The sequence below is a fragment of the Balaenoptera physalus genome, assembly GCF_965194825.1.
Source record: "Balaenoptera physalus genome assembly, chromosome: X".
Taxonomy (NCBI): domain Eukaryota; kingdom Metazoa; phylum Chordata; class Mammalia; order Artiodactyla; family Balaenopteridae; genus Balaenoptera; species Balaenoptera physalus.
Genome location: NC_138903.1, coordinates 116,111,365 through 116,138,210, shown reverse-complemented (window position 1 = coordinate 116,138,210; position 26,846 = coordinate 116,111,365). Strand labels below are relative to the sequence as shown.

Here is a 26,846-nt window from a genome sequence, read left to right as displayed (position 1 = left end):
GTTCAGTGGGTGTTCTGTAGGAGCAGTTCCACGTGTAGATGTATTTCTGATGTATCTGTGGGGAGGAAGGTGATCTCCGCGTCTTACTCTTCCGCCATCTTCTCAAATCTTCTCAGTATCATTGTTTTAAACCGCTTTTTAAAAATTTTTTCTTCCAAGATTTTATTTTTAAAATTTTAATTTTATTGGAGTATAGTTGATCTACAATGTTGTGTTAGTTTCATGTGTACAGCAAAGTGATTCAGTTATATACATATACATACATACATATATATATACACACACACATATATATATATACGTCCATTCTTTTTCAGATTCTTTTCTCATATAGGTTATCACAGAATATTGGGTAGAGTTCCCTGTGCTATACAGTAGGTCCCCGTCGGTCATCTATCTTATATATAGTAGTGTGCGTATGTTCATCCCAAGCTCCTGATTTATCCCTTCCCCCCACGTTTCCCCTTTGGGTACCATAAGTTTGTTAAACCGCTTTTTTGTTTTTGGCTGCATTCCGTCTTCATCGCTGCTCACAGGCCTTCTGTAGTTGTGGCGAGCGGGGGCTACTCTTCGTTGCGGTGCACGGGCTTCTCATTGCGGTGGCTTCTCTTGTTGCGGAGCGTGGGCTCTAGGTGCGCGGGCTTCAGTAGTTGTGGCGCATGGGCTCAGTAGTTGTGGCTCGCAGGCTCTAGAGCTCAGGCTCAGTAGTTGTGGTGCACGGGCTTGGTTGCTCCGTGGCACGTGGGACCTTCCTGGACCAGGGTTCGAACCCACGTCCTCTGCATTGGCAGGCGGATTCCCAACAACTGCACCACCAGGGAAGTTCCTGTTAAACCGCTTTTGCAGCATAAAAGTTACTGCCTAAAATTAGCAGGTTTTCAAGAATGGAATCTGACAGACACTCCTATTTCCCTTCTCTAATTCTAAGTCTGTAAGTCACCAACCCCTGCTGCCTCTAAGCATCTCTGCAATGGTAGCACCGATAACATTCACAACCAAGATTCTCAATGGAAACACATACTTCCTTGCCTTTTCTGCACATCACAAAATGTCCTGTCACAGAAGTGCAAGACAGAAAGATAGATGGATAGATAGATGAAAGGAAATGGCCACTGCTTTTGAGTTATGATTTCAGAAACAGTGGAATGCCATAAAGTAAAGCTGTAGACCAGAGTTCAGCAAACTATAGTCTGTGGGCTAAATACGGCCTGCTATCTATTTTTGTAAATAAAACATTATTGGGACACAACCCTGCCGATTCATTTGCATATTTACATTTACGTATTACATATTATCTAACTACAGCAGCCCAGTCTAGTAGTTGTGAAAAGACCTGGAAAGCCTAAAATATTTACTATTTTGCCCTTAAAAAAAATGCCCTTCTTTAGGCCACCACTCTGATAGTGCTTGAAATTCCCCATTAGGAAGACGTCATTTGGAGATGTTCCTATTGCTATCAGAATGAGCCCTGCTTAGATACAGTCTTCCAGTGTTCATGGGGTCAGATGCTTTTCTCTTCTAAATTTTAGCCTAGGGCAGAAATGAACACAGGGATAGGAGGAGGGAGAGAGGAAGCTGGGGTATGGAGAGGTGCTGCAGGGCAGAGTATATGAGTAAAGGAGGGTGTGGATGTGAACACAATTTACCTACAAAGGACACACACAGAGAATAGGGAGCACAGGATGGCAGACTTGTATGGACCCCATTCCTTGCAACATCTGTCAAGGACAAGCCCAAACACAGAAGAATGGCATGGAGAGCACTACACTGAGACTTTGAACAAATACCAAAAAGATAGAGAAAAGTTTCCAGTTGAAGTGAATTCAGTTAACCTCAACAAGGATTAATTGAGTACTTCATCTATACTAGCCGACCAAAGGACTTGATTTATTTCTGTCAGTGAGGCTACCAACCTTGAAATAATAGCATCGTCTAACTCCACCCTCTCCCTCAACCACCATATATCCAATCAGTCATGTCTCTTCCTTTTCATTCATTCCCAGTACTACCAGCCTAGACCAGACTGTAATCAACCAACTCAGTCAACTCATTATCCTTTGAGTCTATGATGTATATATGAAAATGTGACTGATAAGACCCACAGTGCCAAAGAGAGCAACTAGACTTTGAGAGGGAAAGAACTTCAGAGAAGGCAGATTGTTGTTGTCTGGGCTGATTAGAGAAAGTTTAAAGACAGATATGGCAGCTGACCTGAGCCTTGAAAGTTGCACAGAATTCAAACATGTGGAAAAGGGGGCATCTCAAGTGAAGAGATGGGCCTAGCGATGGCATAACATATGGAATGTCTCATTCTTATATGACAACACACAGTGGCCCTAAAGAAGAATCTAAAACTCTGCCCCCTAAAGATGAGGTGGGTCATCAAGAACAGTGACTAGGGACTTCCCTCGTGGCTCAGTGGTTAAGAGTCCGCCTGCCAATGCAGGGGACACAGGATCGAGCCCTGGTCCGGGAAGATCCCACATGCCGCGGAGCAACTAAGCCCGTGCGCCACAACTACTGAGCCTACGCTCTAGAGCCCGCAAGCCACAACTACTGAGCCCGCACACCTAGAGCCCGTGCTCCGCAACAAGAGAAGCCATGGCAATGAGAAGCCCGCACACCACAACGAAGAGTAGCCCTCGCTCACCGCAAATAGAGAAAGCCCATGCGCAGCAACAAAGACCCAACGCACCCAAAAATAAATAAATTAATTAAATTAAATTTTTTAAAAAACCAACTGATCTAAGAACAGTGACCAAACCCTTACCCAAGCTATATGATCACTAAACAGCTGGCTGAGCATCTCTACATTGCTCACTTACATTTAATTAACGTGAAAGGACAAGCTGATTAATGGTCTCTTATATCCAGAGAGGCTGTTAACTTATGCCTCTTATGCCCCATAATCATGGAGGAGGGGGAAGGGAGTGACACCCCATACACACACCTTGCAAAATGACACCCAACTGAAAACAAATCCAACATAAAGAAATGAAGGTGACATCCATGTCCATAATTGAGACCATGTCAAGAGATTTTACAGTCCACTGATACCTCTGTGAAATTCTTAAGAAATAATGTTATTTGTTTCTGATTTGTTTACCAAATCTGTACCAACTTATCTACCACAAGTCACGAAATACTCTTCAGGACAAATACACAAGCTAAGTCTTGGAAAATCTCTCCTTTGCTGTATCTTTTAGAAACTAATTCAATCTAGAAAGCCACTGTTGAATATACATATAACTCTGCACTTTCCTACCTAGAAATGACATACTTCTTCACCTACCCCCCAGCATAGTCATCTTCATGGCAGGTAGGAAATGACCATTGATAACTCCTTCCCCACAGGGAATTATCTCTTCATGTATTAGCACATTCCTTATAACATGCCCAAGGACCTCTTCACATCATATAATGGTCTCATGAAGTATGTACTTCCAGTTTTAAGAATAACGAGTTCTGGAAAAACAAATATCGTATATTAACGCATATATGTGGAACCTAGAAAAGTGGTACAGATGAACCGGTTTGCAGGCCAGAAATAGACAAAGATGTAGAGAACAAACGTATGGACACTGAGGGGGGAAAGTGGCGGGGTGGTGGTGGTGGGATGAATTGGGAGATTGGGATTGACATGTATACACTAATATGTATAAAATGGATGACTAATAAGAACTTGCTGTATAAAAAAAGTAAAAATTCTGCATCAGAAAAAAAAAAGAATAACGAGTTCTGGGGATCTAATGTACAGCATGGTGATTATAGCTAATAACGCCAATAATATTGTGTTAGCATAATAATAGCATAATACTGTATAGGCTTGAAAGGTGCTAAGAGAGATCTTAAATGTTCTCACCACAAAAAGAAATGGCAATTATGTGACAGGATAGAGGTGTTGGCTAAAGCTGTGGCGGTCAACATTTTATTTTGCAATATACACGTGTATCAAATCAACACGTTGTACACTTTAAACTTACACAATGTTATATATCAATTATATTTCAATAAAGTTGGAAAAAAGAGAAAGAAATCCCCCCACCCTTTTGTGTTCCAGAAAATGACTTATTGTAAAGAATCTCTCTTCCCCATAGGACATAGGTAAGATTTGGGCTGACCCCCTTGTTTACCTATGACAAGGCCAGACACAGACCCTCCAAATTCCCATTCTCTGTCTCATCAATTGAACTGAACTGTTTCCATTAACCGATCTGGACACAATACCAGCTAGTTGGACTTGACCAGACTTCAGTCCAGCTTCTCCCCCTCCCCACAGATCCCTGAACTTTGACTCCCTCTCGGCCTCAGAATGCGGAACTGCCCCTCCTTAACAACCCCTCCTGAAAATCGGCTGACCACCAAGAAAGACATTCCTTGGTTAACTGCCCGATTATGCCATATAGGCTCATCCCACTACCTCACATTCGGTTCTTTTTAGTCTGAGTTCCTCCTTCCTAGAAAAAAAAAAAAAAAACACTTTCCCCCTGACCTTTGAGACACTTGCACACCTGATGGTCAGACAGTTTCTCCCTATGGCAATAGCCCCCCTCCTCCTATTGCAGCAGCCCCCTCCTTACCTAGGTCAGGATTGTTTTTATTTGTCGCAAAGTCTTCCTTTCCTCCATGGCATAGCAGCAAACTAATTTTCTCCTTAGTAATCGGGATCAACCACTCTGGTTAGTAGACAAACCCCTCTTTATACCAGTTTGTTCAGTGACACAAGGAGATCAAAATGGCCAGGTGGCACTCCCCACCTCCAGTTCCCTGGAGCGATTTGTGTGACCCCAGGAGGAAGCATCCTTCCCTTGGGAACTAATATCTCCAAGCCAGTAGAGCTCAAAATTCCTACAATGGAAAGCAAAAATGTGGGAAGTGTGTTATTGGGTGTAATAGTGACAGGAGCCATTCCCACTCCCACTCCCACCCCTTAATTCCCGGGCACATGATGATCTGTGATTTCAAACATAAACTGCAACCTGGGAGGCTGAAACCCATCCTCGCAAGGTGTTTTCTTCCACTTGGCACTGTGAGTGAGTCTTCGGTAAGCCATTCCACCTCTCAACGAGGCCAGCTGCTTGTGGGTAATGGAGACTGCCGTTAAGACCAGTTATTTCCATGGGTACAAGCCCATTGTTGCACTTCCCTGCTGGGAGACGAGTTCCCTGATGAGATGCAAGGCTGTGTGGATTGCCATATGTCAGGCAAGGCATTCTGGGACTCCAGGGATTGTGGTGCTGGCAGAAGCATTACCGGCAGGGACGACAAACCCATATCCAGAATATATATCTATTTCAGTGAGGACAAATATTTGCCCCCTCTATGGGAGAAGAGGTCCAGGGTAATCGATATGCTCACAGGTAGCTGGCTGGTCCTGCCGAGGAATGGTGTCGTATCTTGCCCATGCACAGCCTCCATCCCTGCCACCACGGCCACTTTGTTCATAAGCTCATTGAGCAAGAAGTCAGGTGACTGGAGAAAGAGGCTGATTGACATTCACAGACTGCATCATTCTGTCCACCTGCTATCTTCACAGTCTGTGCTCAGTCGGAGTCACCGATCCACATCCCTCTTTCCCAGACTTCCTCACATCCACACCGCTGACCCACTGTACAGCTGCCAGAAGCAGCAGAGAACCCCTTTCCTCCCGCAACGTCCCTCCGGCGCCCTCTACTGGCAAAGCTCAGCATCGTGCTCACTGTAAAGGAGGGATGTTTAAGTGAATTCTGTCCACTATTGCAGAGCGTCTATGCACGTGTGAATTCGGAGCTAAGAGACAAGACATTGATAACTGGCACAGATTCCTCACTTCAGTATCATCAGGCGTCAGCTTTACTTGGGTTAGAATCCTGTGTGACTGTCGAGCTAGTAAATTTCTGAAACTCGTTTTCTGACCCCGGGAATATAGCTCCATGTTAAGGGCTTAATACTTGTATGTTTTCAGCAACATACTTCCCAAATACTTGAAAGTAAATATGTCCCTTTACAATCTTGTCTAAGATCCTTGATCCTTCCTTTTTCTACGCCACAGAACACTTGCTTCACTTAAAAATTTTAAGACAAGTTATACTTGATTTGCATTTCTCTAACGATTAGTGATGTTGAACATCCTTTCATGTGTTTGTCGGCAATCTGTATATCTTCTTTGGAGAAATGTCTATTTAGGTCTTCTGCCCATTTTTGCATTGGGTTGTTTGTTTTTCTGATACTGAGCTGCATGAGCTGCTTGTAAATTTTGGAGATTAATCCTTTGTCAGTTGCTTCATTTGCAAATATTTTCTCCCATTCTGAGGGTTGTCTTTTCATCTTGTTTATGGTTTCCTTAATGAGATACACCTCACACCAGTCAGAATGGCCATCATCAAAAAATCTACAAACAATAAATGCTGGAGAGGGTGTGGAGAAAGGGGAACCCTCTTGCACTGTTGGTGGGAATGTAAATTGATACAGCCACTATGGAGAACAGTATGGAGGTGCCTTAAAAAACTAAAAATAGAACTACCATACGACCCAGCAATCCCACTACTGGGCATATACCCTGAGAAAACCATAATTCAAAAAGAGTCATGTACCACAATGTTCATTGCAGCTTTATTTACGATAGCCAGGACATGGAAGCAACCTAAGTGTCCATCGACAGATGAATGGATAAAAAAGATGTGGCACATATATAGAATGGCATATTACTCAGCCATAAAAAGAAACGAAATTGAGTTATTCGTAGTGAGGTGGATGGACCTAGAATCTGTCATACAGAGTGAAGTAAATCAGAAAGAGAAAAACAAATACCATATGCTAACACATATATATGGAATCTAAAAAAAAAAAAAAGGTTCTGAAGAACCTAGGGGCAGGACAGGAATAAAGACGCAGACATAGAGAATGGACTTGAGGACACGGGGAGGGGGAAGGGTAAGCTGGGACAAAGTGAGAGAGTGGCATGGACATATATACACTACCAAACGTAAAATCGATAGCTAGTGGGAAGCAGCCGCATAGCACAGGGAGATCAGCTCTGTGCTTTGTGACCACCTAGAGGGGTGGGATAGGGAGGGTGGGAGGGAGGGAGACGCAAGAGGGAGGAGATATGGGGATATATGTATATGTATAGCTGATTCACTTTGTTGTAAAGCACAAACTAACACACCATTGTAAAGCAATTATACTCCAATAAAGACGTTAAAAATAAATAAATAAAAAGTCATTAAACTTAAAAAAAAATAAAATAAAAAATAAAACAAGTTATACATTCATTCTACTATCCTGGATACCCCAGAAAGGAAATTGGGATAGCTCATCAGGAAACCTGTGGCTTTAAGGCTCTACTGAAGAAAGGAAGACATTGGGAGTTTTTATACTAACACACCATTCCGCTTTGCTTCCAGTCTTTTTGGTGCAGAGAAGGTTGACTGATTTGCATTAGGAAAGACTAGTTGGTGGTAATGAAAGTCCCAGCAGCTGGCCTGATGCAACAATTACTTTCTATACCTTATTTTTTTTTTCTTGGCCATGCCGCACGACTTGTGGGATCTTAGTTCCCCAACCAGGGATCGAACATGGGCCCTTGGCAGTGAAAGCTCTGAGTCCTAACCACTGGACTGCCAGGGAATTCCCTATACCTTAGAATTTACTGCTGCTACAGGGCCTTGGGCAAAGTGGGAGCCAAAAGCTTCTGAGACGGCTCAGGCCAACAGTAGGTCCTCTAGTACTGGGGTATTGTTGCGTATGATGGGTATCCTTTTATCAGGGTCTACCCAGAGGGCCTAGGATGGCAACAAAATGTACATAGGATTGTCCCCAATTCCCACAAGCCTCTATGTGGTTTTGAGGGAGATAGTTTTCCACTCTGCTCAGCCCCTCTGTATGCAGCAGCCTGGTTCATGGGTGCCATTACATTAGACCTCTTTTACTTTGGATTAATTCCTCCCATCTTTCACAGCCCACCTCTGTGTTGACTTTGACCTCATTCAGTCTCCAAAGGCTCTGCATTTATTAGCAACCTCAATTCAGTATTACCCCCAAGACTGCCTTTCCCCATAGCACCACACTCTAATCGCCTCTTATTCTCTCTTGCTTCTCTCTCCCCTCTCATAACCTTCCCTTATAGCCCATGAAAACTTTCCTTTTCTCAGTAGGCTGGTCCCCGTAACACTTGATAGTAATTGCACTGTCAAGGTGAATCCTTATTTACTGAAGCTGTACTCCCCTCTCACTGGTGGCGTTTGGGGTCTTGTGGTGAAGAGACGGGAGTGGGATTCTGAAATCACTCCTGAGTATGGTAGGTATAAGGCATATTTCATTTAGTCGTATTGGCCGCTTGGGTTTCGCTCTAATGGCTGTATTTTTTTCCATCTGGGATCATATTCACAATTGTGAGGGAGAAGTTGGAGTTCAGCAGAGAGAAGTACAAGTAGGAAATGAAATGTTTGCTGAGCAGAAACTATCCTTTAGCAATAATTGCGACCATTATTGAAAATGATTATCTTCTCTATAGGATTTTCAGTTTCCTCTTCTAGAAGCTTCTAATTTTCTTTTTGCCCTTTGCATTTTACAAGCAATTATCTATAAGTGCAAGTGAAGTGCCAGGGATATGAGCTGTTATTAAAATTGAAAACTACACAGTCTGAGAATAAATGTGAAAATTGACAATACCTTTCATACAATGTCCCTGTGGGTTTTGTTCTCGTTTGTGTTAGAGGCGCGATTTCCTTAAAAAAGGAAAACAAGCTAGTGTTTGTATTCATTATAAACCACCATACTAAGCATTCTTTTCGTACGTTGGGGTCCAATTGCCACTAAGAGAAACCTTCCCTGTCTGCAGCTCTGCCCCAAACTGGTTGTCATCACAGATTTTTACTTCCCTAAGGGATAAGCTCTGAAGCTGCCTTACCTTGAACAAGCTATTTAATGACTGTGCCTCAGTTTCCTAATCTGTAAAACACACAAAAAATAATTTCTTTATCTCTGGATGATTGTGGGGATTAAAAGAAATAACTTGTGTGAACATAACCATGTATAGGCTTAAGGGTTAAACAAGTAGTAAACATGGAGGCACCTGCTCTTTAGGATTACATGACGGTTACAAAACCAAATTTAAGAGTCAGGTGGAATAACCAAATAGCACAAAACATTTCCTTCCCAAGTTGTTGATATCTTAGAATTCTAAAGCTCTTGCCTCCCAAGGAAATCTAGGAGTTAAAAGTAATGCTTTCCAGCTTGGTAAGCTATTTACCAATTCTAAAAAAATCCATGCTCTTCCCATTTCCCTCCTCCTTCCCATCCCTCTTCCCTGTGCCATCCTTTGCACCTCAATACCATTTCTCTATGGAGTTATAGGCAATTTCTAAGCAATTTGCTTGAGTCTGGCTTCCTGGGAATTCTAGATAGGACCTAGCCAGTGGTGTGCTGAAGCTGGTTTGTACTGCTACCGGATGTTTATGCACATTCCTTCCCAACTCCACAGCTGATGATATCCATTGGTAGCTTAAACTTGGCCATGGTGGGAGTTTTCATGCCACAGAAATTGGCAAACCCTACAAACCAGGTCTTTTCTTTTTGCCTTTCAGAAAGCTGGTTGTTAAACATTTACCAGCATATCTCTTTGGGGTTCTCATTTGCTTAGAGAGACATTGATTCTCTTCCTGAAGCAGATAAGCGTGTATTTGGCTGCGTGTAACCAAAACCCCAATTGAACAATAGTGTAAACATATCTGTGTCATAGCAGGTATTGCTGAGGGTTGTTCGGCTTTGCTTTCCTTAACATGTTGGCCTGGTGGTTCCTTCTTTCCATCCAGGTATTGAAGCCCCCAGACAATACATTTTGCATAAGGCTACCAGTAATGTCAAAGTGTCCAGGTAAGTGTGTGTGTTTAGCTTTTCAACCTCTGCAGTAGAGAAAAGCAAGAGAAAGGATGGATGGGATGGGATTTGAGGGTAGAAATCAGCCCCAAATCCATTCATGGTTATTGGTCCCTTGATATTAACAAGATTCAGAGTCAATACAAAGAATGAGTTAAAGCATGAAATGGGCAGATGCTTTTACTTGGCTTCTTCTAGAAAGAGTTGTAGTCCCAAATTGATTCCATGGAACGTACCTTTCTTTCCTGTAATACCATCCTCCGTTGTATGGTGTCACTTACACGTGATGACTTTGTTTCACATTGGTGACTGGGGATGTGAGTCTTTGTAGAGGTCATCACAGAGCCACTATAGCTGCCTGCTACTCATATTCCAATGCTTTTATAATCCTTTGTGGCATCCTTTGTCTGAAGTCTCCTGTCAGAAATCAAGTGTCCTTAGATGCTGGAATCTGCGGTCCCGGCCAGATGCTGACGAGTCTGGTGAGTCCACTTCTAATGCAGGGTTGGTGTGGGTTCCTGCTCTCCGGAGAAAAGTGATTATGAGAAAACACTTATTGTTCATGATGACCTATGTTTGAGCTTGCTCTATAAGGCAGATGGCAATTTTTTTTGGAACATCTTTATTGGAGTATAATTGCTTTACAATGGTGTGTTAGTTTCTGCTTTATAACAAAGTGAATCAGCTATACATATACATATATCCCCATATCTCCTCCCTCTTGCGGCTCCCTCCCTCCCACCCTCCCTAACCCACCCCTCTAGGTGGTCACAAAGCACCGAGCTGATCTCCCGGTGCTATGTGGCTAGATGGCAATTTATAAACTTATCATGGAAATGTTCAAACACTGGGAAGTTGAAAAGTACTGCAAAGGAACTTCATGTTCCCAACATCAACCCATAGGTATCAACCCATGGTCAATCAGGGTTGATCTCTGCCCCTTTTCCCGTCCTACCACTATGGGATTATTTTGAAGAAAATTCCAGACATCATAACATTTCACTTGAGCATGTGTGAATATGTACAGGAGCTTGCTTTTCAAAAGAAGGAACAGAAACCTTTATGAATGACTTCCATTGAATACGCAATTTACAGTGAGTAGCTGCCAAAGGCAGAGATATTTTCCTTCTTTGTAAGGGTAGGGTGGATGGAGGTGCAGAAAGAAGAATGGTGACAGGTCCTTCCTATAATATTTTATAGAAAGCTTTGTCCTTTTTAAAATATTTATCTATCTATCTATTTATTTTTATTTAATTTTTTGGCTGTGTCAGGTCTTCGTTGTGGCACATGGGCTTCTCTTTAGTTGTGGTGCGTGGGCTCCAGAGCATGTGGGCTCTGTAGTTGTTGCACATGGGCTTAGTTGCCCCGCAGCATGTGGGATCTTAGTTTCCCAACCAGGGATCGAACCCACGTCCCCTGCATCGTAAGGTGGATTCTTTACCATTGGACCACCAGGGAAGTCCCTGCCCTTTCTTTATATCATACATATTTGTCATCTCATCTTGATTATAAATTAGCTAAGGAGAGACAGTGCTTATCTTATTCACATTGTATCATCAGCTTTGCGAGGTTTGGTCCAGGCCTGTGCCATTTTTTGTTTATTCAGTTTTTCCATGGTGTCAGCCTCATATACATAGTTTAGTCTCTCAGTTATCTGTTATATATCAGTGTTTCAAAATGGTGTTAGTTCCTGGGCTTCAGTATTGGAAAATGAATTGCAGGTATAGGGCCCTATTAACAATTCTACCTCTGTGTTCTGCCCCTTTATTAGACCATCCTAGGCTCGAGTATAGGTAATAAGTTGCCTTCTTAGAAAAAAAAATCAATACATTGTTAGTGGTGTTTTTCCAGATTAAATGAATGGATTAAATCAGCTTTTGCCTTATTACAAAGTTTATTTTTGAATGGTACATGGGGGTCATAAGATCTCAAGAACTGGGTGTCTTCTGGAAAAACTTAATGACCTGGTTTCATTTGAGATGAAACAGCTCCAATCTAAGTTACTCTGTTCTCTATGACCCAATTCATAACCGGAGGCTGTGCCGATGACGCCTAGCTTTCGCCTTCCTTCCAGGCAGCTTGGGATAAAGTAGGCTAATGGTCAAGTAAAGTATCTTATGCTATTGAGTGTTAGGATCATACTTCATATTTTGCAAAGTGCTTTTTCATTATTTATTCCTCACTACCTACCTATGAGATCTCCTGGCTGTCTTATCTCCCATATTGTGGCTGAAATATGACTAACCTATGTTCATAAATGCTTCAGGAAGCTGAAATGAATATAGGTACTTGCTGACATACAAACACCCAGCATTCAAAATGGCCAGCCTACCCTGTCCTTGGGAATGGGGGATGCAGCTCTCCCAGAGAGTGAGAAATAATTCCATTTTCCTGAGTGTACAGAGGTCTCTGGGACTGCAGGTATGAGAGTTAAGAATGAGGGCAGTGAGGGCACGTGATTATACTCTTGCTGCTGCTCGACAGAGAATTCCTATTTGCACAAACACATTGTTTACCTGGGGCTTCTGTGCTCAGATAAGTTCACATGATGCTTTTTTGCTCACACTTCACTTAGGGTCTATCATGGCTTCTGTGATTTGGCTTATTAAATGAACCCTGAGTTTATTTACCCATAGAAACTGCCCACGTGAGGAAAGAACATTTGGCACTTTTGCAGCATGCGTGCTTGTGATGGTTATGTTTTGGAGTAGCTCCCTTTTTCTTGGTCTCAAGCTACTTATGCTAATCCTTGATCACATTCTCCTGTGGAGAAGTTTCTAGAACAGGACAGTCTTTAGGTGATTTGGTGACCTAAGTAAGCGAGGAGGGCTTCTGTCTGCCGTGGCTACTGAGGCGATCATGAATGGGAAACAGAATTTTATTTAGAGCCTCTTTCTGCTGGGTACCGTTAGGTGCCATCTCCACACACTTAGGTTGCCATGGCTCCAGACTGCTTGTACTGTATGGCATATGCCATCAGTCCAGTGTCTCCTGCTAGCTGGTGCTTATAGATAAGTACAGCCAAACTGAAACATTAAACTAGAACAAGGACAGGAAGACAGAAATCTATTTACATTGTATATACAATATGCATATGCAAATATCAATTCTCTGGTGATTCGGTCTCAGTTAAAGGTAAGTTAGTGCTAGTTAGTTTCGGGAGGTAAAAGATTTGCTGCCAGTAGAGTCATATCTAAAAAGAAAAAAATCTTTGAATTGATATTTCTTTCTAATGATGCTATAGATTACAAGAGCCATGTGATTTTTTTTTTGAGAGGCAAATTTTAGGAGAAAGTGCACTGGATTAGATGTCAGGAGATTGAACTGCACTCAGATCGAGTTCTGATATTGACTAGCCTGCGAGTGGATCCTTTGCCAAGCCACCCAACCCCTCGGGACTTCTTTCTTCATATGTCAAGTAAGGGTGCTGAGCTAGATTGACGCTAGTGTTTCTTTGCAATGTTTCTGCTCTATTCCAAAAGGAAATAGATATTAACAGGACAGCTAGTGACGTATATGGTTTATTGCCAGAAGGCAGGCAAAGGATCTTATCTCAGAGGATGGTACTGGAACCTGTTTCCTCCTCTTTTTTTTTTCCCCCTTTCTCTCCCAGCAACTCATTCCCATTTGTGTACCTGATTTTTACTCAAGACATGTACACGCCAATCTTAGATCCAAGTGCCTTAACAACAGTTGTAGCGAGGTTTTTTTCCGTGTTTTGCAGGTCTTCCCTATTTCCTGTCTAATAACGCAGCTACTGGAGCTCTTGCCCTGGTCCAATCGAAAGTCTTTCTCCAGCTTTCCACTTGAAAGCTGATTAGGTGGCCGCCTGGGTACCAGGAGCTGGCTGTTCGTGGCTTTGCAACCTGTTCACAAATGTTGTTCCATTGGCAGCACTGCTTTACTGAAGCAAGTGAGGAAAGGAAAAGGATGTGTGTTCATCAGAAACGCAACCACCTGTGGATCTTTCCAAGTGAGAACTTATGTGATGCTTCTTTAGAAATGTGAAGCATAGTAACTATCTTTCTCAAAGATGATCATTAAAACTAGAAAAGCCCAGTCAAGAGAGGAACCTAAGTGTCTTTTGACCATTAGTAATGACTGAGATGAGGATTGTATAGCCAAATCTAAGACAATAGAGAAACTACTAAATAGATACATTCTTATCTGTATTATGATTAGGGCTGTACATACACTTTATAGTTTGATTTCACTCAATTGTGAACTCTTCAAAGCAGAGGCTGAATGGATTCTCAGATGGGACTGAAACAGTTTTTGTACATAGGAAATGGCATCCTAGATGTTCTGGAAAGAAAGCTGGTCCTCCAGGTGCAGGCTGCTCTAGGCTGGGGTTTGGGGACTTGGTGTTGGTACCTGAGATGAGGCACTGAGAATAAGCCCATTGGCAGTGCCTCAGCCCCAGATCTGAAGCCAGGCAGATAGACATTGCATCCGCGATAGAAATATGAAGGGACCTGTCCAAGGTACAGAATTCAAATAATTAAAATCTGAGATTGATAGCCAAATCAGTGCAACAGGAATTAGTTTGATCTGTGGGTGGGGCAGCATATTTTTTAGGCACCTGGCTGGCTCAGGCATCTATTATAAAATATTTGTCAGGACTTCCCTGGCAGTCCAGTGGTTAAGACTCCATGCTTCCAATGCAGGGGGCGAAGGTTCGATCCCTGGTCTGGGAACTAAGATCCCACGTGCGGTGCAGCCAAAAAGAAGAAAAAAAAAAAAAGTCTGTCAAATTGCTTTGAATAAATAAGGTAAATGGAGTACTGGGTCTGGTTGTGTTACAAGTGTGCATTTGGTGGCATTTTTGCAACCATCAGTACATTTGTTAGGTGCTTTCCAGCCTTCTCTGCTCATGGAGAGATGGGAGGGACAAGGGTGATGTATATAGAAGCACTAGGGTTTTGGAAGAAACACCCTCCCTCCTAACCCTCCCTCCTAACTGTGGAGAAGGAGAGGAAAGAAAAAAATTCTGATGCTTCCTTAGACTAAATTGGCCATGGCTCTTTCAACTCAGAGTGTTTGGCATGTACAGTAAAGCACTTCAGAGTAAAAGAATAATTGAGATTTATGGGAAAAAGGGAGTGGAGGAGCAGACGATAGGAACGTAATAATTTAGGTTTCAAAAATATCTGAAAGGCAGGAAAGAGAAGGTGACGGCCAGGGACTGGGGAGAGGTTGAAGATATTTTCAAAGACATTAAATGTTTTGATTGCCTTCAACATCAGAAATGACTTAGCTTCTAAAATAACAAACTCGGGTTATGAAGAGCAGACACTGGCACTTCTCGGCCTCTGGCTGCTTTCAGCCACGGTTTAATAGGTACACTTAAATAAATTTCAGTACAGCCAGAAAATGGAAAACTACTTTGCAGTTAAGATTGAGGCAAATCTACATCTATAGTTCCTGGAAAATGTTTAAGGAATATCAAATGAAGACAGGAAGCTGTAGAACAGCTAGTATAGTCTGACTCCATGTTAAGAAAAAACTAGTAAATTTGTAGAAAATAGTCTGGAAAGACTACAGCAACGTAATAACAGTAGTCATTTCTGGGAGATTTTACTTTCAACTGTCTTCGTTTTGAGATAACGTGACTTTGTATAACCACTGTGAAGTAGTATTAGTATATTTGGAAATCAATTTGGCTATATTGACGATCCTTAATATTTAAAAGTATTGAAAAACTCCAAACTTATAAAAAATTTAAATTTTGAAGACGAGCTATAAAACACTTCATGTTCTTTATGTCTTTCTTTTGAACTCATCAACTGAAGTTTTTACAATCTAGTCTAAGTAAAGACTCATTTTGTGGGAGGGAATATGAAATGCAAAATATAAATTGTTCAAACATGATACATTTCTTAAATTGTGAATATATGTCTTTGATGATCTTGATTTATATGTGGAGAAATTTGTATTGGTCACTTTGATTTAAACTGAGGACTTTATTTTTTTATCAGCAACTAGGAAGTTTTTCATCTTCTCTGTGGTGAGAGTTTGCAGCAGCATGGAATGTAAAATTTCGGAAGTTGGCGTACAGTATTGAATCCATGCAAAGAATTTGGACACCATGCATACAACCTGCAATGAAGTTTATGGAAAGAGGTTAAAAAACTGTAACTCATTTTTTTTGCTTTTTCCTTTCTTTTTCTTTTTTTGGCAAGGAAGAGGATATTACACATAGTTCCTAGAATTTATGGTATTGAGGGATATAGAAATCTCTAGATCTTGGGCTCTTATTCTGGAGTTTTATACAATATATGCAGTTGTTTGTGTTTGTGAATTTTTCTGCGTTGACGTTCTTTGCACATATATCTGGCTGTCAAGGAGTACAAGACCTAAAGCACATTTAGAATCACTTACCTGGAGGGAGTTTGAGGTTCCTCTAAATATTTTTCATATTTGTTGTAAGCTATCATTCATTGATATAGTCTAAAGCATAATAGAATCAAACAAGTGACAGAATATTAAGCATTAAAATTCACCCTGGCTTTCTGACCCATGAACAAACACCACCATAATAAGGAGGCCAAGTAGAAGCCGTGGGAGCTCTTTGCCTCTTAAATGCAACCACAGGTCCTGCATCTAAAGTGGGCAATGTGACTGCTACGGTGTTGTGTGTTGGTCCTCTGTTTACTTTGATGTTCCTTCTTGGAAGAGGCCATTTTCTTCTTTGTTGGATCACCTGTGCGGTTGGGCTGCCAGTGGGGGGGCACCTGGGTATCTCTATATTCCTAAGCCAATTCGGGGTGCTTGTGTCAGTAGTCAAAACGAAAGAATTGTAAGCGAGATCCCCCATGATTTTGACATGTAATTTGTTTTTTCCATGCACTCTTATCTACTCATGAACTACTTCAATTTTACCTCAAGCCTTGACTTGGCTGGTGAGATGACTTTGGGGTAATCTCATGGGTGACTACTGGGCAGGATTTGTTGTATTTGTATTGGCTTAGGAACGAATTCAAACATCACTGAAGCCCTCAGTGGACTGTAGGATGATTGATGTGGGGGTAATATAATTGCTTTCCTTGTACGTGACCTATACACATGTATGTGACCTATAATGGCAGTTTGAATGATCTCCTTTGATGCCTCTGGACTTGGGTTTGCCCCCTCAGCCCATTGTGCTTACTCCAATAACACTGTATAAGAATTACTGACTGCTACCAGGCAGGCCACCTAATATTTTGGAATGGGGTTGGATTTCTGAGCTCCTTTTGCTTCTTTTTTCACATTCGTATTCATTTCTTATCAACTTGCTGCTTCTTATTCAACTAGAAATGTTGAGAAGACCTATACTGCTTCAGTCAACTTGACCAAAGAACGGCAGTGGCCTGATGCCCGTGAGATTCACTGATTTTCTCAGTCTCTCCCATCAGCCAGACACAGCAGCCTTACAGGAGGCTGGAAAGGCCCATTGTAGACTCCGTTCTAGTATCAGCTTGGGAACTACAGGTTGTGCAGTTAGGCTGACAAGCTACGGGATGTAGAATATGGTTTTAGCCAGGAACCAGGCACCTGTGCTTTTCTCTTTAGGACCCAGAATAGATGGATTTGGGAACCTGGAGTTAGAGGTAAGAATTAAATCTCCCATGATTCCAGATGACTGGTTCCTCCCAAATGTTTTTAGATTATAGAACTCAAGGAGAAGAAAGTTTCTACTAGAGGAAATGGGAAGTGCCTACAGCTTCTGTATAATTGTTTAGCCTTGATTTTTCAATTTGTATGTCATATTTTGCATCGGTGGTGTTTAAGGCTAACCTTAAATCCATAGATTTCTGAATCTTGAAGAATCACAGCAGCTCTGCAGAAGCCATGAACTTCACCCTGAAGACTTCGACTCAAAGAGGTCCCATGACATCAGTCCTTGGGGTGCTGTGCCTTTGGATTTGGCCTTGGTTTGGGCATGGGCTTGTTTTCATTGCTTATAATGTGTGCACTTGTGCTTACGCAAACAATCTTGGAATTTTACATATGGGGAGCTCTCAAAGTATGTATATACCATATTTGTATCCTACACAGTAGAAGACAGTGTCTCAGACTGATTGGTCTCCCTAGCAGGAACTTTTCTCTGAGACTTTCCCTCAACCTTCGTTTTCTGTGTCACTAAGTCCCTGCAGGTAGCTACCTTGTTTGATTATCTGTCAGCTTACCCTAGTTGAATCAATCTCAGCATATGTCCTATTAATTTTGGAATTTGGAATTAGACCACAAGACTGAATGATAGCTTGCTGAGTCTCATTAATGCTCTTTTATTACAGAGAACACTATTTAGAAGGCTTACTGTTGAGTTCTTCTGAGCAACCCTTGTTTCTGTGCCTGTGAAGTGTGTTTGTTGCTTTGGGGTTTTTTGTATTTTATAAAATACTTCTGTTTTCCCAGTGATTTGTGGTTGTTGTTGTAAAGCTCCCACTTGTAGACTTTTATTATTCACAGTAAATACGAGCGTGATCACGGAAGCTTGTGGTCCATCATCCAATGTCCCAGGGCAGAACTCTGAGTTATATAAACTGATGTACTGAGGACAGAGATTTGGTGGCAAGGTGTGGGGTCTCCAGGTCAGGATTGAAGTTATCTCCTTTATTAAGGTAAAACAGTGAGCAGGTAATCTAACACCTTCCTATGAGAAGTGGTCCTTTTGGCCACTTCATGAAGGCTGCAAATAAATATCTGGGGATTTTGGGGGTGGAAGGGGCCTCTTCTGCCCCTGCTAGAGGAATGGCAGACCCACAGAGCACTGCAGAAGATCAGCCCAGAAGTCAGGAGAGCACGGACTGGAAGCAAGGGGCACACAGTTAAGCCCTGGTCAAGCCTGCAGTTGAAAGCTGGTCCCTAGAGTCTGAAGTGTTTATCGTTGCACCACACTTCCTTGTCTTATAAAGTTGCAGTAAGGACAGAATCCAAAGAGGTAAGTTAGTAAAAGGTTATTTTTGGCATTGTTTGTTCCTAAAAATTTAATACTCTTTCTACTGCTTGTATGAAATGTCCTGTTAACTAAAACTGCATGTCCTCTGTACAGCTTGCCATGGTTTAAACATTCATCAAATAGCCTTATCATTGTGGTCAGGAAGCTCTGCCCGTCATGGGAAAGGAGAGCAAAACTGTGACGGTCTGTCCTGACTGAAGATGTGCCCGCTGGGTGGGTGGGCACAGGCCACTTCCTGGGAGTTCCTGAAGCTTTTGTGTTGCAGGTGTCAGTAACTCTATTCCTGCTATTCAGTCTAGAGGGCCCCAGGCAGAACGTCCCCTGGTTTTTCAGAGCAGCTGGAACTTAATTTATCTCCCTATAATTACCCATTCTGTGGTAGGGAGTGGGTCACCCGTTAGCATAGTGTCCCCATAGTGTGTGCCCCTCTCCACAGAAAGTCTCTGAAATGCTGTTCTGGGTGGTGGGGATTTTGTAAGGGACTGAGGGGTTAGAGGAGCAGATAGCCGGTGACATTTGGGGTATTGCTATTAACCCAACTCCATTTCAGAACACCTTCTCCAGTTTGCAATGAGAATCTGGTAATGAATTTTGTCCCAGTTCAGATACAGCTTGCACTGCCCATCTCCACTGGACCCCAGTGGACGGGGCAAGCTGGCCAAGTGTATGGTGTGTGCCCTTGGCCTAACTTTGTATGAGAGAGTTCTGTGAGTTAAGGTGACCCTGGCCTGAGAAAGCCTGGGGCTTATCAAGACGGGAATTGCTGCTATTGTATTCGTATGCACTGTTAACTGCCACAGATCAGGGAGAGGTTTGCGTCTTTGTTTTCCATGAAAGCAAGGAATTTGGAGGCACTTCCTGTTGGCGAGTGGTTAAGAATCTGCCTGCCAATGCAGGGGACCAGGGGTTCCAGCCCTGGTCCGGGAAGATCCCACATGCCGCGGAGCAACTAAGCCCGTGCGCCCCAACTACTGAGCCTGTGCTCTAGAGCCCGTGAGCCACAGCTACTGAAGCCCGCACGCCTAGAGCCCGTGCTCTGCAAGAGAAGCCACCGCAATGAGAAGCCTGCACACCACAACGAAGAGTAGCCCCCGCTTTCCGCAACTAGAGAAAGCCACGCCCAGCAACGAAGACCCAATGCAGCCAAAAATAATAAGTAAATAAATTAATTAATTTAAAAAAAGCAAGTAATTTTGAAACTGGAGAAGTCTTTAGGAATATGAGTGACCTCAAGGCATAGAGTAATAACTGTTCCCATTTATTGAGGGCCTTTTTCTTGGTGCCAGGTTCTACACTGTTCACTATTTGTAGCCTCTCACTTAATCATTACATGCCCTGTTTGTAGACGATATCATCATCTCAAGTAATATTCTTTGAGGTTCCACAGCTAAGATGTGGATTCTGACTTAGAGTCTACGTGTGACTGACCCAGTCCAGATGCCCTAAACCACTAGTTTCTGCTGATTTTAAAAATAAGATGAAGGGACTTCCCTGGTGGTTCAGTGGTTAAGACTCCGTGCTTCCAAAGCAGGGGGCGCGGGTTCCATCCCTGGTCGGGGAACTAAGATCCCACATGCCGCATGGAGTGGCCAAAAAGTTAAACAAAATATAATAAGATGAAGGTTTCAGCAGGTAGAGAAGGCATGAACCTCCGGGCCATTTTAGAAATGAAGACAATGAATGCCAAGGTCGCCTCTCTGCACCACCACCAAGCTGGGCAGTCCCCTTGAGCCCCTCACCTCCCTACCTTTGACTCTATACTTAGGCTACACTCAGCCAAGTGTCGTTAATGTCAAAATTATCTTTTGTCTTCAGAATTCACTTTACCCTAGATCTTGTTCCCAGGTATTTGATTAGAGGAAGTCCCTACCAAATTAATGGTATTGACATGTGATTGAGTGTAAGAGTAAGTCCTCCATTCTAGGAGACTGTGAAATTGACCCGAAGGACTGAATTTAATTATCAGGAGCGGCGAGGGCCAGCAGGAAGATATTGGAGTGCAACCCTGTGTGTGTCGGCGTGTGTGCCGCGCTGCATGATGTGCCTGAGCACTCATCATTATTCCTTAAAGGCATGTTTATACAGAAGAGGGGCAGACATTGATAACAAACAAACAAACACATCTTTGAGTTGAAGTTTAATAACTGGAGGCATCCAGTGTGGGTTAGATCGTTAGCAGGACTGGGAAGAACACGTTTTCCTCCAGGTCCCCCTCATCCACACTGTTGAGTATTTTCCTCATGCTACACACAGGGTCCAGGAGACCTACCAACTTTACCCCCAGCCCTTCCTGAGGCTTGGTGAAGTGAGACCAAGAATGAAGCTGAAGACACGCTAGTGAAAGCCCGAAACTCATCACGTTCCCTACTCCAATGGCCAGAAAACCCTTTCAGTGACTCTGATGGGTTCTATGATAAGCAATTAGCATCCATGATCTTCCTTCACGCTCCTGGTAATCTGAGGAGCTAGGTGCTATGTTATTTTGCAGAGAAGTTAAGCTAATGGCCTAATGATACACAGCTCATGAATTTCAGAGCCAAGACCGGAACACATGTGTGTCTGATTATACAGCTTGTGTGCTCTTACCTGCTCTTACCTACATAGTGCCCCGGGGTTGTCATGGGACTTATGGGGGTGGAGTGGAAGAATTTTTAAACATTATTTTAAAAATCATGTTAATTAATGAGATTGTAGAAAATAAAAAGGGATAGAAGAAATTCACTTTATTTTTGCTACCTAACCCTTAAACTTTTACCATTTTTTGTATGTTCATCTAGTCCTTTCTTTGCAGAGTTATAATTATGTATGTATGTATTTTCATAAACTTTACTGTGTATGCAGTTTTTCTATATTTTCACTCAATGCATCATAGCATTCTCTATGGTATTTATTTATTTTTGGAATCCGAATTTTTATTTCTTTTAAAAAATAGCACTGTATTGTTTCTGATTATAAAAGTGGTTTGTTTCTTACTAAAGAGAATTCAAAATTCAGAAAGGCACAAAGAAGATAATAAAAAATGAACTCTAATTTCACCATGCAGAGAGAACCATTTTAATGCATTTTGTTTTTCATTTTTAAGACACTTTAAAATATTTTCACTTATTTCCTTTCAATCTTGTTTTTTTTTAACATATGCATACATTTTTCTTTCGACAAAATTGGGATCCCAAGGTACATACAATGTTTTGATCATGCTTTTTTCACTTAAAATATTATAAACAGTTTCCTATCTCATTAAAACACCATTTAAAATGCTTGTATAACAGTACAGCACATAAAGAACTGTCAATTTAACTCATTATCTAATTTTGAACCTTCAGTTTCCTTCCAGTTTAAAACAAATTTTTAAGTACTATTTCAATAAGTACTTTTTCAAATAGCCTTTTTCAAAATTTCTGATTATTACCTTAGGATAAGGTCCTAGTCACTGAATTGCTGGGCCAAAGAATATGAAGTTTGAAAAGGCATTTTATTCATATTGGTAAATTGCTTTCAGGAATGGTTGTATCAATTTATTCTCCCATCTGCAAGATAAAATGTTGTCTGTCCATTTTAATAACCGCATACACTGAGTAGATGCACAATAGGTCATGTAAGCATTTCTCTACTATTTCTGATCCATTCTTGTTATAAATAAGGCTACCATGAACATCTCTGGAGTATGGTATTGAAGGCCCCAGAACCTGGGTTGAATTCCTGTTTCACCTACTAGCTAGCTGTGTGTGACCTTGCACATTGGAGCCTCAATTTCTTCATCTGCAAAATGTAGAAATAATGGTGCTCAGAAGTTTGTGATGTGAACTATTAATTCAGTCAAAATGAATATGTCATTGCCCTTTGTCTGTATTCTGACTTTTTCAGTTTCCCCATTTAATAAAAGTATTTGATCTATAATCTGTTTTGATTACATGATCTCTAAGCTTTTTTCAGCTCTGAGGTTCTATGAATTAAAATGGAGAAAGTTGCAGCAATCACAGACCAAATCAACTTACTAATATTCCCTCATCATGTTTGGCTATCAGAATACATTTAAGAGGATTTGTTAAAAGGCAGAGTACAGGTAAAATAAGTGGATTAACTTATAGTATCTTGTAAAATCAGTTCATTTTCTTTTTTCTGCATGCCCAGGTAAGGAATGAAAAGTAATCAATGCAGAAACTTCAAATATAACAATCTAAGTTGTCATTTACTAAAATTCCAAAGTTTCTGTAAAACTTTCCTCTATCTTGTCTTTAGCTACTTTCCCCCAAATTGATTTAAATAGAATGCACAGAAAGCCAGAACTTTGGCTATGTTGGCTAAATGTGCATTACCCACCGAATGCCTAGGTAGAGTGCAACAGAAGCTCAGCAAGTGGGGAGCAGTCTCTTAACAAGATAGCTTTGGGAGCCCCAGGAAGCACCAGACCTGCTTCCACAAGGAGGTTGATCCTGTCTCTTGGCCTCCCGTTAGACGTCACTTTCTAAGGCCCTTTTGCCTCTGAACCCAAGAAGGCATGCAGCCTGTTGAACACAATGTGTCCCAGACCTTGCTGTTCATCCACATCACCCGGGGTGACTGTGTGTGTGTGTGTGTGTGTGTGTGTGTGTGTGTGTGTGTGCGCGCGCGCGCGCGCGTGCGCGTGTGTGTGAAAATACAGATCCCCAAGCCCAACTGCGCAGAGATTCATAAGTGGGGTAGGACCTGCAAATCAGCATTGAAACAAGCTTTCTAGCTGATTCTGATACAACAGATCCACAGACAAGCCCTTGTCAGCCATTGACAAACCACAAATTGCGCAGCTGGGGAGACAGATGCCAAGAAAGGTTGAATGGACTTGCTCAAGGTCACACAGCTGAGTTTCCAGTGAAGATTAACACAACTCTTTATTTCTCCCAATTTGATGGTGAATCAGGTCATGCTTAACAGTCAAACCTGAAATGTGGAGGTGTAACCAGAGCTCAACCTTCCAGGAGAGACAAAACTAGAGAAAGTTCTGGGCTGGGAGGAGAAGGAAGAAAGCAAATGTTTAACATTTCACTTTGGCAGTATCTGAAAAAAATTTTTCCAACTAATTTTGCTTATTTGGATGATGGGCCTAAATTCCATTTTGGTCGGCTTTCCCCACCCCACGTTGAATTTCACAGGTTTTTTAATACTGTTATGGGGCACAGAACCTTTTGACAATAATTATCTGGCTTTATTCACTATCAGTGGAATATTTACTAAAACGACATGATGACTAAATGCAATATGATATCCTGAATCGGATGCTATTCTAGGATCCATTAGTGGAAAAACTAGGGATATCTGAATAAGGCCTGTAGTTTAATGAATAGTAATTTACCAATGTTAATTTCTTAGCTTTGTACCATTATTATGTAAGATGCTAACATTAGGGGGAACTGGATGACAGGTGTTGCGGAATTCTGCAACTTCTCTGTAAATACAAAATTACTGCAAAAGAAAACGTTTGTTTAAAAAATGGGCTTCGGTAAGAACAAACCGAAGCAGTCAATGAAGCAAAGACAAATTGCTAATCAGAGTACTGATTCCCTCTCACACTGGTGGAAAATCCTTTTGGGAGATGACTGCTTCATTTGTGTGAGAAAGTTACTTAGGTGAAAAAGCCTGTTACCTCCCAGAAGATAACCTAGCTGAGTTGGGGGAGGAAAGTGTGCTTTAATTTCAGGAGAATCAAATGGTGATTTCCTTCTTTAATAGCACATTCTGTTTGTGCAGTTTTCACTGAGGTAATTGTGTTCCATTTACGTAATCAACAAAAACTGGAATGACCTTATAACGGGGTTTATATACAGTAGGCTAAAGTGGATACACAGCTTAAGCTGAAAGACAATTATGTTACTTATGTGCTTTCTAGTAATGTTTTGTAAAGATCAGTCACCTTCATTGGGCTGCACTAGCCCCCCGGAGGAGGCGCCTGCACTTTATATCGTAGGAGGTGAGAGGGAGGGCTCAAAAGTCTTCAGAACTCCTGTCCTCTTCCCACCTTCCCGCGACAGTGCCTGCAGCATCCCCGTAGTTTATTCCTTTATTCAATAAACATTGACTGAGTACATTAATAATAACAGCTAAAACATAAGGAGTAATTACTATGGGCCAGGTGATTTCCATGAACGCTTTTAATTTTCACAGCAACCGTATGAGGCAAGAATGAGTTATTCTCTTTGAATCTGCAGCTGAGGGTTCAGACTATTTAGGAAGCAAGGTCAGACAGGAAGTGAGCGGCAGAGCTGGATCAGCCTGCTTTTATCTGGGTCTTCTCACTTTGGATCATCATGGTAAAATGCCTAGCACTGCAGTGAACCGTGCCACAGGGGCAGAGGGCAGAGGGCAAAGAGGGAATTTTATCTGTGTGCCCGTGGGAACGGGGAGCCAGGGGCAGTGTGATTGGCTGGAGCCCTAGATTTGAGAGTTCAGCCGCAGAGCGGTGGTCATCTAAGCGGTGGGAAAAGAAGACATCTCTGAGGGAGACGAGAGGAAAGGTGAGGCCAGAGTCTTCAGTCTGCCCACATGTAGGTGGTAGGAGGTGGAGAAGGGCTTTGTTAGGAAGTAAGCAGAGGCCAGGAGAGGGAAATATTGGGGATATTAAGTGCAGAGAGAATTTCAAGAAGTCATCAAATGCTCTGAGAGGTCAGATGTGATGGAGAATGAACAAGCAGTGGCAGTTAATAATTTGTGTCATTTGAATTCAGGCCAGTGTAATGGGAGGATCAGATCCAGACCCAGAGGAGTTAAGAGCCAGGGGGCAGCGAGGAAGGAGAGGGAGCAAAGACAGGGCGCGTGTCCCCCCAGTTTGGTGGGGGGTATAAGAAGGGAGGAAGGGCAGTGCCATTTTCGAGGCTGAGAAGTGCTGGAGAGGTGGAGGATCTATGGTTGAATGAGAGAGTGATAATATGCAAGGAGGAGGAGGACCATTGATGCGGCAAGACCCAGAGCAAGGGGGACGCGGGGGGATGGAGGGCGCCGGGCGTGGAGGAAGGAGCAGGGGGTGACTCCCGGTGGGACTGGGGCACATCTGTGCAGAGGTCCTCCCTGAGAGAACCTTCCTTCCCCTTCCTGCTGTGTGCTCTCTTCTCTCTCCCGGTTTCTGAATAAGCCAGGGTGGTGTGCGGGGGCCGGGGGCGGGGAGATTTAGAATCGTCACCGAGGTCTGCAGTAGACTGGACTCTTGGCAGCTGGGGCAGCCTGAGGGCGATGTCCACCCGGGCGCTGGATCTGTGGGTGGAGTCGAAAACAAATGTCCTCTTGGTCATCATTTGGGGCTTATTTCAGAACAGAGGTGTGATTTCACCAAGCACCAAGCTTCTGATTTTAGTCTTTTATCAACACCACAAAAATCACATTATCCCACTGATCATTAGGTTACTCTTGCTAACATCATAATCACATTGCATACCCACATATACATCACTACTCACTTAGGGTAATCAGTTTTAATGACACTCGCTTCAGTTTCTTTCATAAATCACACGCTTTTATGAGATAATGGAGGAGAAACATCTAATTTTATCTCAGACAAATGAAAAGTGAATGCGTGTGTTTTTAAATGTAGTTTTGTTGGCTTCCCATGTCCATTACTTAAAGGGGAAAGAATATCTCCTGACTTCTCTTTTAGAAATAAATGAGGCAGAAGTACCGTGGATTTTGAATACCAAAGCATTCGCTTTAATGTGCTGCAAACAAATAATAAACATAGCTCCTCCTTAGTTGGCTTTGCACAAATCTCAACTGAATACAAATCAATGGTTGTAAGCAGCGTGTCTGATATCCTCCCAAAGTGTTAAGGAGGACAATCTTAACATCACACCTTTACAGGAGCGGAATCAGACTCTGAGCCTAGAATAGCAATTTCTTCCATCCAACAAACATATATTGAATTCCTACTATGCGCCAGGCCATGTACAGAGATGGATAAAACACATTTTCTGTGGTACCTGCAGAGGGAGCTTCAGCAGAGAGCAGCCTTGTCCCACCCATTTTTTAATGTCTTTTGGTACGTGTAGGTGTCCCCTATTCTTGCTTATAGGTTCCCTTGTCT

The 26,846-nt window shown here is 42.3% G+C and overlaps 1 long non-coding RNA gene across 1 annotated transcript in view; it reads right to left on the bottom strand.

Moving 5' to 3' along the window:
• Window positions 1-26,846, bottom strand: part of LOC309652042 — a 496,156-nt gene that overhangs the window by 236,828 nt on the left and 232,482 nt on the right. The window lies entirely within an intron of this gene.